We start from the raw sequence: 24402 nt of genomic DNA on the forward strand, positions 1-24402 counted from the left end.
TATACTGAATTACTGACTACTGAGTATAGCAATAACTGACTACTGACAAACTGGCAACAGTGGCAACTGCAGGAAATGTTAAAAATCAAGAAAACAATAAAATAAAATATGAACGTAGTATAATCATTAATCACAGAATAACGTATAATATTGTACTATAGTGTACAACTGTGTAGTGTCGAGTGTGGAAGACGGAAGTAGAGAGTCAGAGTAGAGACAGAGAGTCAGAGACGAATGACAATATGGGATATCGATATGCGTGTAATTTGTTATGGTTATCAGTGTTGGTATTAGGTAATCAATAATAATTATAATTGTCAGGGAAAACCATTTACGTTCTAATAATCGTCAACGCCGCGGCCGCACGCTAAAGTCCGTATCTGTATTAAAACGTCTATTAATATCTGCTATCGCTAGACAATATTATGTAATATCATTGATAATATCAATGGTAATATATTACACGGTAAAAATGTAAACTATAATACACAATATTATTTATCGTACACGGCGGTGTATACTGTATACGGTTATACGAGTTACTACTTTATACAGTACTGCGTAAAAATAATTACTTATCGTTTTTATAAAAATAATGACACTACAACTTACTGTTTATATTTTGTATAATAAATTAAAATATTTGTACAAAACACCATAATATTATAGTAGTCATCTATGATAATTTTCCATTTCTACATTCTGGCATTCAGCAATAACATTATAACAATAATTTGCTATAATTATTTATTGTCACATCCACGGTGGTTTATCGTGCGTATACAGGCTGATTCTTTTATCAAACAACACTCATTATTTGAAAAAGTATTGACTTTTTTCAAATTTTTTTTTTTTTCAAAATTGTAGATTTATGCTGTTCTAGAATTGTATATCTTTTTTATATTTTTCACCCTTATGTTTATTAGGTAAACCACTGTCAACTTTTGATTTTCAAATGGTAACCTATACTTAAAATTTCATAATTGAATAAAACTATTTTTTTCATTAATTAATACGTTCTAATTTTCATTTTTCGTTAATCCGTTGATGAGATATTGCTCCTCAAAGTTAGGTGGTTTTGGGAGATAGTTATCGTAATATGTAAATGTGTTATACCTCGTCAGCAGATACCACAGCTATCAGGATTTTTATGTCCCAGTGCAAAAGATATCACACTTTTCAAATCAGTTCATAAAGTACTTAGAGCCCCTAAATGTATTTTATTATGCCCATTTTGCAGGAAGACTCGAAGTTCACCCCACGAAGGTGATTACGTCAATGGTCAGTGGTCGTAATAATTATTATCAATTATAAAGACCAGAAGTTATAAGTAATAAATTCGATATCGTTCAACCCAAGATATAGCGGCGATAATCTTTGTACCTGATCGCCGATAATACCTACATACAATAACACACGATCATAATATTGCTATTATTATTGGTCTGCTTCTGTTTGTAGCTTCGATCACGATCTCACCTCTATTCTATGCTCCAACACACCATAGAATAACATACGGAAATACAGAATTATTTTAGTGTTTAGTCCATAAAAGTTACTGTTGTCCATGGTTTATCATTACAACTAATACAACTGTCTATCATAAAGAAAATACAGTGTTACCAATATGTGTATTTACAAAATAAATAGTAACTTACTGTTTATTTGTCACAAATAAAATCCCGTTTTTGTTACTCTAGTAGACAGCCTGTACTACAGTTGTAACAACAGTTAACTGTTTTAAATCACTGCTGTAGTGTACAGCAATTTATTTTCCGTTGTCTGTTACTCGTTACTGGTCAGTATAATTTATAGCATGGTGCTATGGCGTCAGCGACCGATACTACCAAGTACTAATTACTTGTGTACTACAGTCTACAGTAGTAAACTTAATAAATTTCACATTTTCACAATAATATTATCATAATAAATAATATTCTGTGCCTTTGTAGTTTTAACGAACTAGCTGATCTAGTTAACTGGAGCTCTAGTTAAATATTTAAATATGTTTAATTTATCAACTTACTTATTTTGTTATTTTCAATAAAATTCCAAGACCAATTTATTAACTTGATGTACATGTGCCTACCAAAAATTCATTCGTTCGTAAGTATAAGAATTCATATTAAATATAAATTTTAACAAACTTTGGTTAAGAATGGAAAAAATGTAACATACATACATAAATATACATGTATGTATTTGTATACAATTTGAATAAAAAATACATGTTATTTATATTTTAGCTTATGTTCAAATTGCTTGCCATCTTCAGTTAAACAAAAATGTTTTAATACTTCAGAGGAAGTAGATTTTTTCAATATTGAGTTTTCAATTTTGTTGCAACAATCTCTTATTCTTTGTTTAAGTTCCTCCACACTATTGCATTTTTCTTTATACACTTCATTTTTTAGATGGCCCCAAAAAAAGAAGTCAAGAACACTCAAATCGGAGGAACGAGGTGGCCATTGAATAATGGGGCTGTGAGTTCCAAACCAGTTATTGTCTCCATACATCTTATTGAGGTATGCACGTACAGCCAAGGTATTATGTGCTGGTGCAACATCTTGCTGCCAAATCAAATTCAAGCGCTGTTGAAGTGAAATATTTTCCAATAGTATGGGTATACTTATTGCCATTAAGATTTTCCTCAAAAAAATATGGACCAATTAAATACTCATCAATAATCCCACACCAAACATTCACACCCCAACGAACTTGCTTAGTTCATTAATTTTAAGATTTTTAAATTAATAATAAAAACAAAAATCTAAACAGTAAGCACTGAATACGACTTCAAACTTATTAATCCTACCATCCTACCATCCTACACACACTATTGGCAAAATTAATTTTAGTTATTTAGGTATTCTATGGTATTATCAAAAGTAATAACCAATGGTATTTTCAATGATAAATGAGTGCAATAACAATTAATAATAAATGTACAATATATTATATAATAACCATATCTAATAATGGACCTTAATGGCATAATATTAACAATAAATTAACTTAATAGGTAACTTAATTTATTTTTTTATACATATAACTGTATAGCTTTGGTAGATTTAACTAATACAAAATAATGTGTTAATTATTATTATAGATTTAATATATCTATTTAATGCTGTTTACCATATGGATACTTTGAACATGTAAATGCCTATTAGGATTTAAGTTTTTTAATGATAATTTTGTTTTTTAACAAATCAAATATTGTACCTCTTCTCATATAAAGTATCATTTGAGCACATGCACATTGAATAAAGAAGTTAGACAAGTACATAACACTATGGTACATATGTTTATTACAAATCTGGAAATACAATACTCTGAACTAATTTAATATTAAGTATAAACAACATTTTTTTTTATGTTTACAATTTCAATTTAATACATTTACAATTTCAAATCAAATATTAGTATAATATAAATAATTCACCATACATCGCTTCAATAGTTGTAATATACGTTGTAGGACTAGGTCTTTTTGACCAATCACATGAATTTAATCAATATGTAGCTATTTAAATAAACAATGACATACGTCCAAATATACATATATAGCACTGATCAATTTATATAATTATATTTTATGTAAAAAAATTCAATGTCGCGAACAGGGTTTGAGACCATTGGCACAACTAGAGTGTGCAAAAGGGTCTTTAGCACCTCTTGTTTTTTTAGATTTAACTATCATTATTATAGTGAAATACCCTCAATTTAATGTTTTTAAAATATAAAATATTATAGCACCCCACGTTTTAAATTTTTTAATGTATATTTTCTACTTTAATAAGATGCAAGTGATAACCACTAACAAAAACTAGGGAGAGAATAACCATTTTTTAGATTGCTTAATTTTGATTATTTAAATGTTTTTTTAAGCGTTTGATTTGATGATTTTAGGTTCTGTTTAGCCCTGAACCCTGTTCACGACAAAATTCCTCACATATTATACAGATATTATTATGAACCGTTAAACAATTTTACTTTAATAAGCCTAGGACTATGAAAAACCTATTTCAAAATGATGATACAGTTTAATCTAAATGTTCGTTTTGCAGTTAATATGCAGAATATGAGTAAAGATAAAACATGTATTCAAAAAATTAAAACAAACTTTTCAATCACCCCAGACTTAAAAAGTAAAATTTAAAAATGGTATTAATAATATTCTAACTTGAATTTAGTACTAATTATTATTTGGTGACAACACCAATCATTGACAGAAATAATTTAGTATTTATCATTATGACATTATACAATGTAGCACAGTAGACTAATGTTTTTGGATGTTTTGATTATTATATCTTTTTTGTTAAAGGGCTTGTCCGTAAAAAATAAAAATAAAATAATTATTAATCACATAGCCACTTAAAAATTCTTAATTTGATTTAGGACATAATCTACATATTAAACACAAAATAAATATCTATATCTATGTATATTATCTTTTAAGTTGTAATGATTGATGTTGTCACCTAATTTAAATTATTTATAAACTAGCATACAAATTATAAAGCTTTAACATTAGCACAATTTTTAGTTTTCAATACATTTTTTTTTTCATTCCGAAAATCGGTTAAATGATTTTTGATGTCCCTCTCCACTTACATTCCTCTTCAACTTTCAGTATGTTCCTATTCTAGTACCTTCAATCACTTGCTTCAGAAATGGAGTTCTAGCCCTTCCTTTTACAGGTTTCCTCCTTATAACGTGTCCGATCCATGCTTTTCTTCTCAATCTTAGCGTACTCCGTATTGATTTTTGATTCTCCTAAATACCTCAAAATTTTTTTATCTTTTCTGTCTATTGAATTTCAGCGTTTTCCAACAATAATACTTTAATAGCTTTTATTTTGGCTTTCTCAGTCTTCAGTAGTGTCCCAATATCTGCTCCATATATGTAGATCTACATTCCACACAAAGCCTTTTATAAGTGATTTTCTGTTGTCCAAACTTAATCTATTTGAGGTAAAAGATTTATTTTTTTATAGTAGGCCTGTTTGGCATGCGCTATTCTACATACTGCATCTGTACAACTTTTCTCATCGCTTGTGATTGAATTGGTATGTGAAGTTTAAGTGTTCTTTAAGCTAATGAGATAGATTGTTTTATTAATTTTAATTTTTGCTTGCATTTATCAACTAGTAAAACTTACCAATAGGTACATTGTACAAATGCACTTGCAAAGTATCCAATTCACGTGAGATTAACCAATTTAGGTTCTTAAATGTTTAATTAAATTACTAAATAAAATACAATATGTGGTAAATATTATAATTTAAGTATATACAAGAACTAATAATATTATAAATTCACCATTAAAATTTAAACATTTAAAATTATTAAGTATTAACAAATAAAATACTTTATTAGTTATTACTTATTACCGACTCACGATTCAAATATTGTTGTTATGACTTGTCTTATAAAATTTTAACCTAAATTATAACCGTTTATTCACTCAACGTATTGTTGGTATGTGATTTACGTTAACCAGGTATAAGGTTTACTTCCATATCATGTAACCATGGTACCAGACTTTAATCGTCCACAGCGTACAAAACAAATAACAGCTGATCAAAATTAGTTTTACTCACGATTTTACCTAATCGCAAATCAGCCTAATAAACCATATCGTATTACCCGTGTTGTTCTGTCTTCTTATCCGTAGTCCGTCACGGCCATAGGCATAATGTTATGTTCGGCGTACTCCATAGATATGGAGGGGGGTCGTCGCCTCGTCGGGGGTATACGACGTGAGTAGGTATGCCACCACGGCACCACGAGTGACACTAATGGTCCGATTACTTAAAATATGACATCATGACAATAAGTTAATGTAGCGAGTTAGTAGGTACAATTAATATCATTTATCACTATTAGGTATATCTTGGGTTCGAATGATATCGAATTTATTACTTTTAACTTCTGGTCTTTATATTAGATAAGTATTATTATGACCAGTGGGGCGAACTACATTACACCCAGTCAAATGGGTATTATAAAATACATTTAGGGGCACAACTTAAGCTTACTGTACCTACTACTTGAATTGATTTGAAAAGTGTGATATCTTTTGCCCTGGGACATAAAAATCCTGATAGCTGCGGTATCTACTGACGAGGTATAAGTGGTATAACACATTTACACACTATAACTATCTCCCAAAACCACCTAACTTTGAGGAGCAATATCTCATCAACGGATTAACGAAAAATGAAAATTAGAACGTATTAATTAATGAAAAAAATAGTTTTATTCAATTATGAAATTTTAAGTATAGGCTACCATTTGAAAATCAAAAGTTGACAGTGGTTTACCTAATAAATATAAGGGTGAAAAATATAAAAAAGATATACAATTCTAGAACAGCATAAATCTACAATTTTGAAAAAAAAAAAATTTGAAAAAAGTCGATACTTTTTCAAATAATGAGTGTTGTTTGATAAAAGAATCACCCTGTATATAATATATATATTATAATATTATACACTGCAGTATATTTTCTAATTTATGATACATATGGCTAAGGCTAATGCCTATTATGGGTATCGGGTATGCATATACCTATTATACCTATACAAAATACAGTATTCATTTTAAAAACATAGCGTAAAAATATTTATACGCGTGCCTATAAAATAGAATGCATGTAGGTCGCATATCATCAATGCGACTACCATAGGTCATAAAAGATATTACAGTAGGTATATATAGGAATAGGTATGTAGTTTTATTTTCAGCGCATTTATATAAAAAATAGTCCACGTCCAGTGTCCACACTGCCTCCTAGTAAACATTTTCATTGTGTAATACTGTAATAATTTAGGCCGCAATTAATGCATGTTGGGCTCAAAAAAACCATGGCCGACGGATGATTGGAAACTATAGCTAGTATATACGCTAACCGTAAATTTTTTTCTAGTGTGGAAGTGGCTAAATAAAAAAATGTACATTATAATATTATATTATGATACTACTGGTTTTAAATCTGTCTAAAATTATTTTATATGATTTATTATTTATCTTATTATTGCCAGAAATAAAAACTGAAGTGAGATACTGAGATATATGGTGCGCATGAATAAGAGCTTGGGATTTATAGATTAAAAAATAAAATACCTATAATATTACAATAAATCATGCTATATTATATTTATTTCTATAAAAATGATTTGCATTTGTCATTATAATCTATAACTATATAATAACTGTTACCAGTCATAAATCGTAATATAATATACATTATATATGATATATGCATGTATTTAAATTGATAATATTAAACATTTAATTTTCATTGAGCACAAAATTAAAATTAAACAATTAATATAAAGATCAAGTTAATGTTTGATTTTCAAACTTTAATAATGATTAATCTTGATAAGTTAAATAAATGTTAAATATTAAGATTTACACAATTTAAAATTTGTATTACCTTTTAAACATTTTTTCTCCAATATTAATTAATTCTTGTATTCAACATTACAATTAAAACATAAAAAAGATCCGCTCGGAAACTAAAATTAAATAACTATTCAATGTTGAATAAAGTTTTAATTTTAAATATTTAAATTCCAATCAAAGTCAAACATTAATACAATCGTTATGATTGACAAATGCTGTGTGGGTAAGGGGCGGCAAAACTCAAGTTTGCCTAGGTGAGTTTAAGCACTTAAGCCGGGCCTGCGTACCACGATGGGTCAGGAAAGACTATCTGACTTATCGATAATTCATATTGAGAGCGATCTAGTCATTGATAAAGACATAATTTTAAATAAGTTTGCTGAAAATAAGCGCACATTGCCTTTACATTTTTAATAAATAAATAATAATAATAAAATGTGTTAGTTGTGTTTGTTTGATTTTTATTTATATAATATATAGCATAGTACTATTGGGCTGTGTGAGGGGCGAAGCCCCTCACGAGTTTGGTCTGTTTCCTCAAAAATTTTTGGTGCTTAAGCCCCCCTAATGTTTTTTGGTGATTTGCGCCTATGGATTGCGGAGACCGGATTGGAATAATTTTTTGATGAGAATATTATGATCTATCTTGTCAAAGGCCTTAGCGAAATCAGTGTATATTACATCGACTTGGCAATTTGATTTAAATGCATTTAAAATAAAATATTGCAAAACCAAGAGATTAGTAGTAGTGGATCTACTTGATATAAAACCATGTTGCTCGTTTACAATAAAATTTTTAAAAAGCGGACTAATCTTCTTGTATACGATACCCTCGAATATTTTAGGAATAATGGATATAATGGAGACAGGTCTATAGTTAATTATATTGTTAATATCTCCACTTTTATAAACCGGAGAGACATATGATATTTTCCATTGGTCCGGAAAGACTCCAATAGCAAGAGACCGATTGAATGTCATCAATAAGGGAGTTGATAAAACAAACTTACATTGCATAAAAAATGTGTTAGAAATATTTTCTGGACCAGAACAAGTACTATAATTGATTTCATTGAGCTCATTATAAACATCGCTAATAGCCAGAGTGCATGAATTTAAATCAACAGAAGGAATACTTGTATTGTAATAATCAACAATACTTTCAGTAATTGACGGCATATTTAAGACACTGGAAAATTGTTGAGCAAAGCAATTAGTAATGTCATTACCACCTGAAATATTTTCATTATTGTAATACATAGAGTTTGGGAGTGAAAGAGTAGAACGATTGCTATTAACATATTTCCAAAATAGCTTAGGATTACTAGTAATAGAATTTTGAGTTTTTTGGATAAAAATATTATAATCAATTTTATTTTGAGCCTTACAGCATGCACGTAAATTAGAAAATTTGTTGTAATTATATAAATTAGGTGATTGTTTATATGTTTTATGAGCAATTTTTTTATCAAGAATTAATTTCTTTAAAGAACTGCTGAACTAGTGAGGGTGCTTTGTTGAATATACAGTTTTAACCGGGCAATAGGCATTAATTATTTTAAAAACGTTTTCATAAAATATATTTACTGTATCATTAATATCTAGACCATTGAATATGCCATTCCAGTCCAACGAAGCAAGATTAGATCTAATAATATTATAATCACAGTTGACAAAATCGTACATTTGTTCATTATATTCCAAGTACTTAAATGGTAAAATAGGTAATTCAACTGATAGTGCCGGGTGGTACATAGAATCTAATGGTAATAACGAGTGATTCTCGTTAATTACGTTAATATCAAACACGTTAGAAAAAATAAGAACAAGTAACGATCCAGAGCGATTATATATTAAATTAAATTGCATTAAATTTAGATAAGATAATTGCGCTAAAACATTAGATTCAAGAGAACCGGCACGAGCACCTGAAGCGACAATTGAACCATTTTCAGATTGCCAACTAATATTTGGTAGATTATAATCACCAAAAATTAAAAATTTCGAATGACAGTTATTATTTAACAAAACATCAATAGCATTAAAGTGTATGTCATAAGCATTAATATCAGAAGCAGGGGGGATATAAACAGCACCTATAACTAAAGATAAAGATTTTTCACTAATTTGTATAAATAATTGCTCAACTGAGTTGTCCGAGATAGGAAGACGACGGCACGAGAACTGGTTCTTGACTGCAATCAGCACTCCACCACCTCTTGTAGTAATATCACGAGTATTGCAACGATCACATCGAAAAATAGTGTAACGGGGACAAAGTCCAAGTTCCGCATTGTTTACATTGTCAAATAACCAGGTTTCAGTAATTATAATATAAAATATATATCATAATTGCATAGAGAGACATTACGAGTAAACATATCCAATTTAGTATTAATACCTCGAATGTTCTGATAGTAGATGGAAATTTTTTTAACTATTGTTGGGCTCGTTGACCGTTTTTTGAAATGGTCGGTAAATTATTGACAAACTTAATAAATATATCGGTTTCTCCAGCATCTTTGCGTGTTTTAAGTTCAGAGGCAACCGATTTACGCTGTTGTAATGTTTGGTCAGATGAAACCCGAACAGTTTTAAATTTATCAACATTCAATAGCTGCCGTTTAAGGTGGTTCTAGTCAGTCATATTCTAAGGAATGTTGTATAGGCAATACATTAGACCCTTGCGATATGACTTGTTAGTGTGTAAAAAGTAAAATTACATTAGTGTGTGTGCGTTATATTTTATCGCGCCCGCGACCCGTATCAGTACCCCTATATATATATATGTCAAGCCGCGTGGCGCGTACCGTGTCATTACGGACTGCTATTTTTAATTTTATCTTATCTAACAAAATAAACTACAATCAATATAATATACAATGAAGGGTCAATGATCTTATTATTATTATTTATTGGCGGGTGACACATAACAAGGAAAATGCTTTTGCAAATATGATTTGTTTATAGTTCTTAGATGGGAGACCACTCTGTTTTTCAGTTACGTGTCATCTCTAATAATACATCGACTTACCTATGTTGCCGTGGCTTGGAAAAAAGTTTTATAAAAGCAATAATTAGAATATTATAGTCCATACAGTTTCGTTAATATTTACGTAGATGGTTAAAATTCAACCTAAAATACATTTTTTTACTTATTTTTATTTTTTCAATTCTGTGTCATCATTTGATGTTTTTTGTGACTATATGTCTATATATTATATTACGTAGTTTTATAATACATTATGCATTCTACACTATTAAGTCACCAATTAATTAGTTTATTATACATACTAACTACGCGTTTGGCTTATTTTCACGTCAGCGATTTTTTTAGTTTTTCCGTGAAATCATATTTTCAGTTTGATTGTTCTTATACCTCTTAGTTTGGATACATTAAAACAATAATTAGCTATAATATCAGCTAGGTGTATTACAATTTGAAATAAAAATTAAAAATTATATGCCTTTTGTTCATAATATACAAATTACAAATACAATATACATTATTTTATTTTGAACTGAATAAAATATGTTGCATCACGTAAAATTAAAAATACAAATTAAATGATAGTTAAATAAATGAAATAATAATTATAAATGTAATAATTTACCAACTAGGAATTATCTTCATTTTCTGATGCAAGTCCATCCCTAATAGGTAAATTTCTATCAAACCGAGAATCAACCATTTCTGGCAATAAACAGCGATAGTAGAAGTTAGTTAATTGTTGTAACATTTTTTCGGACCAAAAATTGTCGTCTCTTTTAATTTTTTCATGCACCATACCTCGAGGTGTCCAAATACAAAAATAACAAAATTGTCTCTTTGAAATATGAAGTTGACCTTGTACTTGGTAATAAAACGTATCCGTACGTTTCAATCGAAGCTTCCCATTCACAATTTCACAACTTGTAATTTTTTTTCTTGATTTTTGCGTTGCGTAAAAATTCCCGTATTTTTGTCGATTTTTTGTTTGTTTTTCCCGCCGCGTTTAAAAACTTTTCGAAATTTTTTAATTTTGACCCCCCCCCCCCCCCCCAAAGTACCAACTAGATTCATTTTCCCATCAGAAAAGTTGCTGGTCGAAAAAATCTGAGCACTTTTACTGCCCCAAAACGTGATAACAGACACAAAAAAAAATAAAAATAAAAAAACACTCATCATTGTAAAATCAATACATCAAATCGGACCAACCATAATCTCACAATCTTGTCACAGCCAAAGGTCTAAAAGCGATAATTTTTCAACTGGCTAGAACCACCATAAGTTTGTCTACCTTTATCAAAAAAAAAAAATGTATAAAATCAATTCAAAATAAATTTTTATGAGCGTTTGAAGATCTTATTTTTACAACATTGGATATTCACTCAATTTCTCAGGTAACAATTTTCTTATTTTGTTTTAATTCAAAAACAAATGACTGTAAATGCATGAAAATTTCACTGAATATTGATATTCTCATTTTCTAGACACGATAAAATTTTGAAAATATTTTGACTAATTTTGAGCTGTTTATGGACAATTTCATTTTATATTTTTAGTTTTTTTTTTCAATAAATATCAATACAATTTTATTTGATCGGCCGAAAAGATAAAATAAACACTTGATAAAAATTGAATTTTCTGAGGTTGTTTGTTTTTTAATTATAACAAAAATATAAAGAAACCAATTTATAAAAACTAAACACATTGCACCTATAATGTATAATATTGTAGTTATACTAATAAACATTAATCACTTCTGCGTTTATTTTATGTCTGTCTGATACTACTAATCTGTATGTGGGTTGAAATATGTTATTATTTATAGTATGAGTCATTGTGTCATCGTTTGTATTTCTTTTAAAAAATAATAGAAAATTAAAAATTAATAATAATAATAGAACAATAAAATACAAATTACCTGCTATCAGACCAATCAATGTTTTTGTCATTATTTTCATTTGAATTATTAGAATGATCCAAAATCTATCACAAACATCAATGAATAATACACCATAATTATTATTATATTTACTTATGTAATGTAAAATATAATCAGAGACGGATTTACCATAAGGCATTGTAGGGAGGCACTACCTAGGGCGGAAAATTTATTATAACACTTATTTTTTACAGCGTATGCGTATTTTAAAATATGTTGAAAATTGTAATAAATGCCTATGCCATATAACGGTAAAAAACCTGCCTCTAGTTATTTATATCTATAACATTACAAGGTATTATTTTAATTTATTATACAAAATAAACACATAGATACCTGAATATCGTTGTTCTCTAAGGTTTTAGTAATTTTGGATTGCAGATTTTTCAAATTATGCCTTGATTTTTTCCGTGGTGCAGATAATTTTGGACGAGTTTTTTTACTGAATCGCCAATCACTCATTTTTATAAATGTATTATTATTTGCAAATGCATAAAATGAACACAAACGTTAAACGTAGTGAAACACGTGATGGCAACTGACGGTAACAACTTACTATTTTCATTGATTATAAATATTATAGTATTATTATTAGTAGTACCTATTAGCATTACTACTAAAGTATTTTAATCAATGGTATTAATAATAATATAATAAGTAAAATATATAATTTTAATTTCGAAGAAATTCGAACTCGATAACAATAGACTTTATATCGCCCAGCTGCGGGTACACGGTTCAATAGCACACGTACGCGCATGCACAAGTCAACGTAATCACTCTGGAAAAATATTTTTGTACACTCGTAACAGTGAAAAATGCTAATAAGCTGGCGAAAAATACACATACTTATAGTGGTCCAATTTCAATTTTGAAAAATTATTTGAATTCGTCAGCCTCTTTTCTATGATTTGTAGGAAACCGATTTTGGATATTTTGGATAATTTACGTATACTACGGTTTCAAATGACTGCTTGATTTCTCAAATTTAACTTGCACTTTTAAGTGCTAACAAGACAAAAAGATGAAAAAGTTTTTCCTACAGATCATAGAAAAGAGGCTAACGAATTCAAATAAGTATTCAAAATTAAAATTTGACTACTAAAAGTATGTGTATTTTTCGCCAGCTTATTGGTCTAAATGCATGAAAAATCCAATCTGACTAGAACCACCTTAACTTTTAAAATTTGAAAAACATCAGGTGGTGACGGCATAACAATCCGAATAGGACGAGGCCTCGGACGAGGCTTACTCGAAGGCTTTCCCAAACGATGAACAGACAGAGGTTTGGTATATATGCCGATAATATTAAACATCTCATATGTACTACGTCATACGTTATAACTTATAACTTTTTAAGTTATAGTGAATATACAGCCGAATTCGATATATATATATATATACGCCTGGGAAACTCGTATTTGGAAGGTAGTATTTCATCGTGGATTTTACTCGACTTCTTTACAGTCGCGGTACGAACAATTTTTTATTTTAGGAAAACAAGAATAGACTCGAAGAGTTTCCCATGAATTTGAGAATCTGAACATAATAACAATTATTGGCATTCTGAGGACTCCTCAGTGAGGAGACATCATTTTTGACTAAATACATTACATTATGACATCGTGGCAATTAAAAAAAAAACGGGTAAGTGAATGTCGATCTGCTGTACATTAGGGGGTGGGGTCAGGACCTCTGACTAGGGCAGGTTAAATTTGAATGCAATAATAGGTATCATTGTATACGAAAAACGATTCTGAACGGAGACGGTTTATCTGTCTAGGATATATTATAGATTATTAAAAATTTTCAAATCTTAGATTTAAAAAGAAATTTTTTTATGAATTTCTAGCTTAAAATAATTTGCGAATTTTCGTGATTTTTACGCATGTTATCAAAATTAAAATTTAAATGCATGTAAAAAAAAAATGTGACTATGCGTTTCTTTTCTTTTTCAACTGCTATTGAAAAAATATTTTAGGAGCCTTGTATTAAATTTTCAAATCTTAGATATAAAAGGAAAATTTTTTATGAATTTCTAGCATAAAATAATTTACGAATTTTCGTGATTTTTACGTATTTAGTCAAAATTTGAACTTTAAAGGCTTATAAAAAAAAATTATGCCTATATATTTCTTTTATTTTTCAACTGATGTTATAAAAATATTTATGGAGCCTTGTATTAAATTTTCAAATCTTAGATATAAAAGGAAAATGTTTTATGAATTTCTAGCATAAAATAATTTACGAATTTTCGTGATTTTTACATAATATGTTGTCAAAATTCAAACTTTGAATGCTTATACAAAAAAATGTAACTATACATTTCTTGTATTTTTCAACTGCTATTGTAAACATATATTATGAACCTTGTATTAAATTTTCAAATCTTAGGTATAAAAAGAAAAACTTTTAGGAATTTCGATCTAACATAATTTGAACATTGCCGTATTTTTTACGTATTTAGTCAAAATTTGAACTTCAAATGCTAATTAAAAACAATTGTGTTTATGTATTCTTATAATTTTTTAATCACTATAAGAATAACTTATGAGAAACTTTGTATTAAATTTTGAAGTATTTTGATTGGGCCAAAACATTTTATCGACACTTCAAAAAAAAAAATTTCAGAAAAATTGAAAATTTCAGTTGTCTGTAAATATCTCAAACAAGTCAAAATATTTTGAAAATTAAATCATGTAAAGAAAATGCCACTCTAAACAACTGGTAAAATTTTCAAGTATTTATAGTGACTAATAGTTTTTGAATTACAACCATATAAAAAAATCGATTTGGTCGAAAACTGGTTTTGCGTAAAAATTCCCGTTTTTCTGTCATTTTTTTTGTTTTACTCGATTTTTTTGAAAACTGTTGGAAAATGTTTACTTTTGGCCTTTATAATGCACCAAGGATATTCACTTTTACATCGGAAACGACCCCCAAAGTTTGAAATTGAAGCATTATTTCGACTAGTTATGCTGTACACAGACACACACAAAAAAAACACACACACATCATTGTAAAATCAATACATTCATCACTTCGTTCAGAATCTTAAATGTATAGTATGATATATATATATACTTATCTACCTATATGTAGTTTCGTGTTAATGAAATGATTGCTGCAAAAAATCGGTTATGAAAATTCGTTTATAAACTATAGTTTTTAACGAAATATATTAGTCATGTTTTCAATAAATCCTGTTTATCCCTGATAAACCTTGTTCAGCTCATAACAGTTTTCCGGTCACACTATGATTTATATTATATTGGTTTCAAGTTAAAATGACACCCGATCCAGCGGCCCACTCGAATCCTCTATACGTCGTATTTCGATTTCATTTGTGTGTGTGTTTGTGTATAAAGTGTGATCCCAAAGGGTATTTGAACCAAACGACAGTATATTATAATATATATAACTGTGATTAATGACACGTACGGAAACCTTTATAATTGACCACTATCAAACAAGATAGTTATTTGGCAGAAGATGTTATAATAGCGGTTTCGTGAGTCAACGTGAAAAATATCAAATATGTTATTACTGTTAATATAATATAAATACCAAATAACAAACAAATTCACATCGATTTTTCAACGGAATATATTCGTACATAGATTATTATTTTTTTTTTTTTGCTGATAGTGACTGTGATTCCGCAGAACACAGATTATATTATAATTCAAACGAAAGACTATAATATTAATATCTATTTTACAGTGCAGTCCTCTGCTAACGTCTCTTATCACCGGAAGTATGTTGGTGGAAAATCAACAATATATTAAAATATTTCGGGTTTTTTCAAAAGTATTCTAAAAAATTAATTATGATTAAATATCATAAATGAAAAAAATATTGATGCGCCTCAAATTTGAATTTTCAATAGAACTATCTCAATTTTTTGAAAAGTGAATATAATTATTTAAATCATGTTAAGTTTGTCCAAATTATAGACAAAGAGCATTTTTTATATTAATCGTGAAAATAATAGTTATTTTAGTAAAAATAATTATTCTAAAAGGAATTAACTACAAATTTCACTGAAGCTCAAGCTAAATCTATTTTTACAGATTTAGATTAAATAATTCGCCTACGAACAAACCAGATTTTCATATTTTCATTAGCTTAAAAAAAATTAAATTAATCAATTAACCTCAAAAGTTTTTTTTTAAATTTGTGCATGTTTTTAAACTTAAGATGGAGATTTTTCCTCCTGCTCATTTCACTCACCAATATTCTATATTTTTACAACACCTTAGATATTTTATAAAAATGCTTTTTTTATGAAAAATAAAAGTATTTTTTTTAAGTTTATTTTTTAATTATTTATTTATTGGCCTTATAAATGTATAAACTTTTTATTTATGAAACGTCATTAAATTAGAATTAACATATATATTTGTATTTAAAATTGTATTTTAAGATTGAAAATATGTGTTAGACTTTTGGAAAATTCAGAGATACATAAATTATTTATTAGTAGGTGAATGAAAATTAAATTGAACTTATTTCGGCTCATATGTCGAATCATTTAATATTAATTCGGTTTGTCTGTATAATCAGTAATATGATCTGAAAATAAATTTAAATTCATCGTCTCATTTATTTGTTCAGCTTAACAATATATTTTTTTGAATTAGTATGATCTTTGGTGTTAAGCTCTTGCATTTTTTGGACTAGTTTAGGTTTTTGAGTTTGAATTCTTAAATTGTGAAAAAACACAACATAAAATCACAGTAAAAAAAGGTTGCTAATCCTCTTTAATATCAAAGACTTGTTCTTTCGGCTCAAGTGATCAATTGATCGGGTTATCCAGTGGAAACGAGCAGAAGATATTTTATACAATTATTTAAATTAATATTAATTTAGAAAATTTATCTTTTGCTGTACCACTTTCAATCCTTATAAACATACATGTAGCTAGGATTATGAAAGGGGTGGGGTTATAAATATCAAACTAAATTTTACTGTTTTCTCAGACATATAATAAATAATATGAATAATTAATGTATTAGAGTGGTGAAGGGGTGTAAAACCTAAAGTCCCATGGCTACACTGCTGCTATATTTTGGTTAAATATTTAAAACTGATATCGTTTTATTAGGATATCAGTTCCAACACACAAAATTTAAAAATAAATATAATCAATAATTATATTATTGTTCACAGTCGACATTACATCCAGTTCGGAAATTTTTGAAATTTCAATATCGATGATAACTAACATTTATATTGTATAGTTGATCCCCCTGCACTTCTTTGCCCGTTAAAAATACCAACTCTATATTAAACTATATGATTCAACATTACCTAGTTATATTTTGTCAGATTATGCATGTCTGTACAAAGAATTTTTTTTTTTTTACAATTTATTTATTATTTCAAAAATTTAATCGTTTTTTAAAATACCGTTTTCAAAAAACCAACTAAACCTGTTAACAAAAACTTAAGCAAAATATTTTTTCCTGAGAATATTTATTTAGAGTTATACAATATAGCATTTCTAAAACATATGAATACATTTCGAAACAAAGAGTGTTTACCGTTAAAATAATCATTCATTATGGTTTGATACTGAGGTATGATTTTGTCAGGATCAAATATCCGTTGAATACCTTTATAGTTATTGTTTAAAGTAGTTAGATACTTCGATAATGTCACATAAAATAATTGATGGTAAAAACATGCATTCCATAGTCTATAATACAAATAATACCATTGTGATGAAAATTAAGAAACAGCGGTTAAATAATTAAATTTATGTTTAAATTATTCTCGATCCAGTCCACCCTTGCCAGGAACCTAAAAGTAATTTATTAAAAATAAAATGTACCGAAAACTTTTCGAAATAATTACAATTTTGGGAGTTTGTTCATTCGAAACAATAAGTTTTTAACTTTTTTTATAATTACCCGAAAATAAACGTTTATAAATATTTTGGTTTATAGGTAATTTAAATTAAAATACAATTTAAAGGTTGTTAAATTTTAATACTACACTTACTTAAATATAACAAAAAAGCATAAAGCTGCTGCAGTCAGCAATATTTATTACTATCAATAGTTAGTGAAATTATAATATTTGAAAGTGTTTTGTGAATTAAAAAACCAATTTTGACACTACCTATATATGTTTGGAAAATATCGATATAAAATGCATTTAAGATGTCTGCACTAATTTGAAAACTATAATCTTCAATAAAAATGCAAATTAAAATATAAAATGGTTTGAACAAAAGGTTAGGCATCATTTACCTATCTAAATAATAAATTCGTGTAATATTTATGAAAATACAATATTAAAACGTGTCTATGCTATATAATATATTTGCGTAACGTACTTTATATTTGACGACTTAAAAGTATATTAGTTTGAGATTGTATAAAAATTGAGTTATAAGCTATTTAACTTTCGTTATGGGGTCGTATTCGGCTTGGAAATTTCGTCTCAGACGTTGAACAAATTATTAAGTAGCTATACGAGATATTTATTGGTACCTTATTGTATACGGGAAGTCTCCGACGACAATGTATTTTAATTTGTGGAAAAAAAAAGTTAAAGTAAAACATTTAGTCCTGCAGAGTAATAATAATAGGATAAGTAATCTAGTCAGGGGTAGGTTTTACAACCGATCAACTAACAATATTATAACAGGACAAACCAAGAGAAATATTAAAATAATATATTATATTATGCTGTTTTATAAGCGAATACTGCTGATCACAATATTGATTTCATTTTAACATTTATCGACTAAAAATATAATTTTTAATTTATAATGCCGTTCATAATAATAAATTATAAATTATAATAGGTATGTGCATTGCTATTATATTGTTATGGACGTCTCCACAACCGAGTTTGTTCGTTAGAAAATAAATATACGCGGTGTTTGAGTCTTCACTAATACTTTATTAATATAATCAATTTAAAAGAATTTTAGTTACACAGAATAATTATTAGGCTTAAAAAAATTAACAGAGGCTCTGCTCGATGGTCTGCCAGAACTACACTATTATACAAACGGCGAGACACGGTAGGGGCTCGCTCGGGCTCAAAACTGTCCACACAGCGAATTCCTTAATACCTATCCGTTCACATGTTAATATGATTACACACTATACTATATTATATTATTACTATATGTTATACTGCGTACAGCATACAGACAGGGGTTCACAACAATATAGATATAGATAAAGTACCGTTAAATTTATCCTCGCATCTAGCGTATTATATGTGATGTCCGGATATATAGATTCAAATTAAGACGTATTCGAATAAGTTTTCGACGTTTTTGTCCTTATGCTTATAGCCCTAGAACTGCGATAAGTTTGAATTTTTTTGAATTTTTTTGTTCTGTACAGGAATTAGGTACAGGAATATCGGTAGAGATAGTCGTAGTAGGCCGCCGTCACATTTCAAACTTTGGCGTATTTAATAATGGTAGGTACCAATGAGTCGCAATATTACGTATTTAGTAAAAACTATTTAATAACGATAGTGATACAATATTATATTTGTATGATAGCAAATTGTCGGTAAATGTTTTGTGTTTAATTAACAAATCTTTTATAATAGAAAAAAAAATTGCTACAAAGTCTATATGATTTTAGATTCTGAGCGGAGCGATGAATGTATTGATTTTACCATGATGTGTGTTTTTTTTTTGTGTCTGCTTCGATTTATTCCTTCAGTAAATAGTTTGATCAGAAAGTGAATCTAGTTCCTACATTGGGGAGTCTTAATATAATATAAAATATATATAATATAAATAATCGGGATAAACAAACTGAAAAATAAGGGAAAAACGGGAAATTTTAAGCACAATCGGTTTTCGACAAAATCGACTTTGGTTTTTTTTGTAACGTTAAAACAAATGACCATATATACGAGTACATGACATTTTCACCGAATGTTTATATAAGTATATTCTACCCACCATACAATTTTCAAAAATGTTCGACTGAAGTTGAACTATGAACTATTTATAGGTATATGCAATTTTCGATTATTATTAGTTTTTTTTCTATAAATATCGATAATAATGTATTTGTTGGGTAGAAAAGCTTAATAATACAAGGCTTCTAACACATTGTAACAATAGAAGTTGAAAAATATTAAAAATACATAGACACGATTTTTTTTTATAAGCATTTAAAATTCAAATTTTGACTAAATACGTAAAAATTACGGCAATGTTCAAATTATCGTAATTAGAAATTCATAAAAGTTTTTCTATTTAAATCTAAGATTTGAAATTTAAATACCAGCCTCCTAACATATTTTTACAATAGCTGTTGAAAAATAAAATAAATATATAGTCACACATTTTTTTTATAACCATTCAAAGTTTGAATTTTGACAACATAAAATTTTTTCTTTTTAAATCTAAGATTTGAAAATTTTTAATAATCTATAATATATCCTAGACAGATAAACCGTTTCCGCTCAGAATCGTTTTTCGTATACAATGATATAATATCATTGGATTCAAATTTAATTCCATCCATTACAGTAACCCACTTGTAACTTACTGTACAGCAGAGCGACATCCACTTCCCCGCTTTTTTTCTTTTTATTTCATGAAAAATTACAGTTTTACTTTTTAACTTACCTGAAATATTAGGATTCTCGTATGGTTTAATCCAACACTAACAGTGCTTATTAAAAATTAAAAATTAGCTAATACTATAGCATCAACAATAAATATTACAATAACAAATTTAAAATATTATGGGTATAACATTTTGATAATAAAACATAAAACAGTAGTAGCAGTGGTTAACGTACGTTTCCCCAGCCCCCCCCCACATTGTATTTTTGCAATTTTTTTTGGCCAATATTTTGTACTGAATTTGTACGAAATTGTAAGATAAACACCTAAATTTGTACGATTTTATTTTCAGAACCATACAAGAATTCGAGTGGGGGGCTATAGAAACGTTTCGCCAGCCCCCCCGTTTCTAAAATTATCTAATATCTTTATATAAAATTTCTATGCAGATATTTAGTATGGAATTTGTACGACCATTTGCAAAAATTTCGGAAAATTCCTTACAACCGAAAAACGCATTTTCCTAATATGACGTTTCCCCAGCCCCCCCACCACACTAAAATTACGTTTTCCGAAAAAATTTCTATGCAGATATTTAGTACGGAATTGGTACGAATTTGTACGACCATTTGCGAAAATTCCTTACACCCGAAAAACGCATTTTCCTAATATGACGTTTCCCCAGCCCCACAAACCATACTAAAAATACGTTTTCGCACAACTGATAGTTGAATATCATAATGCAGGTTAATGCAATTCATGAATAGCGTGACATAAGTCACAAAGTATGATACCTATTATATATAGATACCTATAATATTTTTATTTCAAACATAATATTTTGTTTTATTGATTATATCACCTAGATATTTTTATATGTATTGTTGACTTTGACCAAAACCAATTTTTCATATATGGTTTTTATTGACGGATTTTCTCATTGTTTTCAATAACCATAATAAAAGTCTTAGGTTCATGTAATTTTTTTTTTTTAAATTCCATTCCAGTTTGGTTCATATGGACTTAACAGTTAACTACACATACATTTTTCATGCACACAAATAATTTAAAACATCATGAATACTCTCAAGTTATTCATTTTCTAGGTAATCAACATTAGTCTTGAAATAAAATCATAGTGATTTTAAACATGTCTATCTGTAGACTTTAGTGTAATAATCACACTTTTCACAAATTTATGTACCTCACAAATTTTTTAATTATGATTTGTTTTAAGAAATAAAATAATAAAAAATAATATAATAATAATAAAATAATAATAATAATAAAAAAATAGATTAATTTACGTGAAAAAATTCTTTATTTTCTTTTGATACCTACATAGTTTTATTAACAATATACCTTTTATGAATGAACAATTTAAATACTATATATGAGATATTCACAAACTACTTTTGTGCTCTCTTTCGACGGCACAGCTTTCGTTTTTAGGCCATCTATTAATTCCCAACATTTTCCATCTCGTTTGCAGTAAGCATTATAATGGCCTACTGATGTCCTAAGTTTACTATTTCCACGACGATAGTTTACCACTCCTCTTAACTCATATGTTATTCCTTTATGTGTTAAAAGTTTAGGAACATCACCTAACTGTATCTCAATTAAGCGACCTATTTCTGAACTGCATGTTGATTCATCATCTGAAACGTACAAAATAATTAATTATTTTTTGTTTAAAAATTAAAATTGAATTTTGTCACTTACTATTCCAGTATAGGATTTCTATAACGATATGAGAAGTTGAAATAGTTGGTGTTAAAGTTTTAATTCCAGTACAATCTTCATAACAACAAAACATATCACTTTCTGTTGTCATGCGTTCATCTAAAAACAACTGTAAATCGTGTATACTTTCATTTAAGGTTTGATATGTTATATAGGTTACTGGTTGTCGTGTTGGTCTTTTGCATTCAGAGTTTGAACAAGAACTGAATTCAAATACTGTTGGGGTTTCCTGTAACATAGATTTGATGACTGATTCCATTGTAGTTTCACATTCAACAAGCGTTGTATTATACTTCAAAGTTTTTAGTACTGGATGAAGATTATTTATAATTATTTTTGCTTGACTCGAATATGTTGTTGCTGTTATTCCTTTAGTAATTGTATTTAATATGAAATTAAAAAAAATATTGTTGTCTTTTATATTCTCATCAATGTATCTTTTATAATTTACACTATCACAATAAGCTGCCATAAACAATGAGACTAGCGTATCAAATGCACATGTATTGGTAAGTATTACATTTCCTATTTCCGGTATAGCACAACTTTTTAATTCATCTGCTCTGGATCCATTTTTCAGCAAAAATGATTTTATATTTTTTGGTTTATTCAAGTTCAGATGACGTAATAGAGGGTTTGGCATCAAATATGATTTGTTAGTTTTTTGTTTTTTGCTCTTCCTGTTCCAGCTTTCAGAAACTACATCTTCGTCAATCAAATTTGTATTTGTAGTTTTCGTGGAACATTTTCTACATATTCTACTAACTTCTTTTCCCAATTGATGACTAGAACAGGAAGGAAGGGCGTGTACTGGTGTATCACATATCACACATTTTTTATGACCCCCATTTTCCAGTGGTAAATTACCAGTCTCACATTGTGGACAGTTGCCAATAAGTAGTACTAGATTTTGAGAGGTTACAATAATAGCATCTTCACTTTCAAGATCTTCACTTTGATTATTTTCTATTATATCTGAAATTTTTGATACACCTAAAGATTGGTTGTTATAGCTTGTTGATCGAATAAGTGATGCTCCTTGTAGTGAAGATATATGGTGCTCTAAAAATTCTTCGATGTCCACAGGTAATGTCATATGTTTAAATGTAATATTTTTGAGTTTCTTGAAACTTGATTCAACAGCAGCTGAACTGGTCGTTGTTTCACCATACCCGAAAAATGGAACCATTATAGATGACCACAATGGTAAAAGTGTCATACATTTTATTACACAAGTTACCACACTAGGTAAATACATCGCATTTAAACCTCTACCTTCACGAATATAACATTTACTTTGTTTATGTATGTCTTCAGCCCACAGTTGAAATGGGTTATCATTGTATTCAAACTCATTATATTGGTATTCATATTCTTCATCAATAGGTCCGTCTCTTTCCATTTCAATAAATCCTAACAAATCTTCTATTTCAACGAAATCAGTTGTTACAGCTTGAATAATTATTCTCTTATGTTGTTCACACGGCGTGTCGTCTTCTGTCGCTAAATGTTTTCCATCTGTTTCATTTATTACAACAATAAACAATGATAATAGTATTTGTCGAATAAAATGTATGGATTGACTTTTTAAAATAACTCCAATAACACGTAAAATTATTTCTCTCACTCGTCTTGGTGAAGTCTTTAGCGGTGCCCATTTACTTACCAATTTTATAAAATGGGCAACATCAGTTCTTATGAAGCACTTCGGTAACCAATATGAATCTGATGGTAGGTTTTCAAAAACTAT

The 24402-nt window shown here is 28.4% G+C and overlaps 1 protein-coding gene and 1 long non-coding RNA gene across 2 annotated transcripts in view; both read left to right on the top strand.

Moving 5' to 3' along the window:
* The window catches only part of LOC107168336 (uncharacterized), a 268417-nt gene that overhangs the window by 226967 nt on the left and 17048 nt on the right, over positions 1 to 24402 (top strand). The gene's annotated exons all lie outside the window — the stretch shown is intronic.
* On the top strand, positions 1296 to 2781 carry LOC149056601 (uncharacterized). The gene is made up of 2 exons (XR_016190683.1): positions 1296 to 2106; positions 2415 to 2781. It is a non-coding gene; the product is annotated as an uncharacterized LOC149056601 (long non-coding RNA).

Source organism: Diuraphis noxia, unplaced genomic scaffold (assembly GCF_037042655.1).
Source record: "Diuraphis noxia isolate RWA-SAM2 unplaced genomic scaffold, SU_Dnox_SAM2 contig0003, whole genome shotgun sequence".
NCBI classification, from domain to species: domain Eukaryota; kingdom Metazoa; phylum Arthropoda; class Insecta; order Hemiptera; family Aphididae; genus Diuraphis; species Diuraphis noxia.